Genomic DNA, 667 nt, shown 5'->3' on the forward strand with positions numbered 1-667 from the left:
CTACAAGGCTATTTGCGCCTTTCTCTGGAGCATCTGGTGCTGGCCACGAACTGAAACTATACATGGGGTCACATGGATTTGGGATGTAGTTCAATTCAGTGACTTCCATGTTTCATTTAGAAATACCAGTAGTTCCTTCAGCTGTGCAGAAATTTGTTAATCAAAGAGGGGAGACTGCCCCCTGAAAGAACTACTGCAATCCCCGTTTTCTTAGACCCATTTTTAACACTCCTCAGTTTTGAAAGCAGAGCATCTCAACATTGGTGCTTTGCACCTGGACTCCCCCTGCTATTAAAAGAAGAAACATCAGGACACCAAGTTATCTGATAACCAGAGGCACTGAGAACTGTTCCCCAGAGAGTACCTTTGCTCTCAGACTCTGCCTATGAGAGTAGCTGGTGCTCTGGTCATCAGGGCCCCAGATGCAAAGGCAGCCACTGACAACAGCAGATCTTCAGCTTTAATCTGTCCCATCTTTGTGCAATGCAAAGGTTTGACCATCAGCAAAATAAAAAATGCTCTAGTCTACCAAAAAGTATCTCTTGCAGTTATGAGAAATAGATAATACCTCTTAGGAAGAAAATGTTTCTTTTCAACAGATCTGGGCATAACTGTCCAAGCATGTTTTACCTGGAAGGCACTTTTTTTTTTTTTTTTTTTTTTTTTT

The sequence above is a fragment of the Aptenodytes forsteri genome, unplaced genomic scaffold, assembly GCF_000699145.1.
Source record: "Aptenodytes forsteri isolate BGI_AS27 unplaced genomic scaffold, ASM69914v1 Scaffold132, whole genome shotgun sequence".
NCBI lineage: Eukaryota > Metazoa > Chordata > Aves > Sphenisciformes > Spheniscidae > Aptenodytes > Aptenodytes forsteri.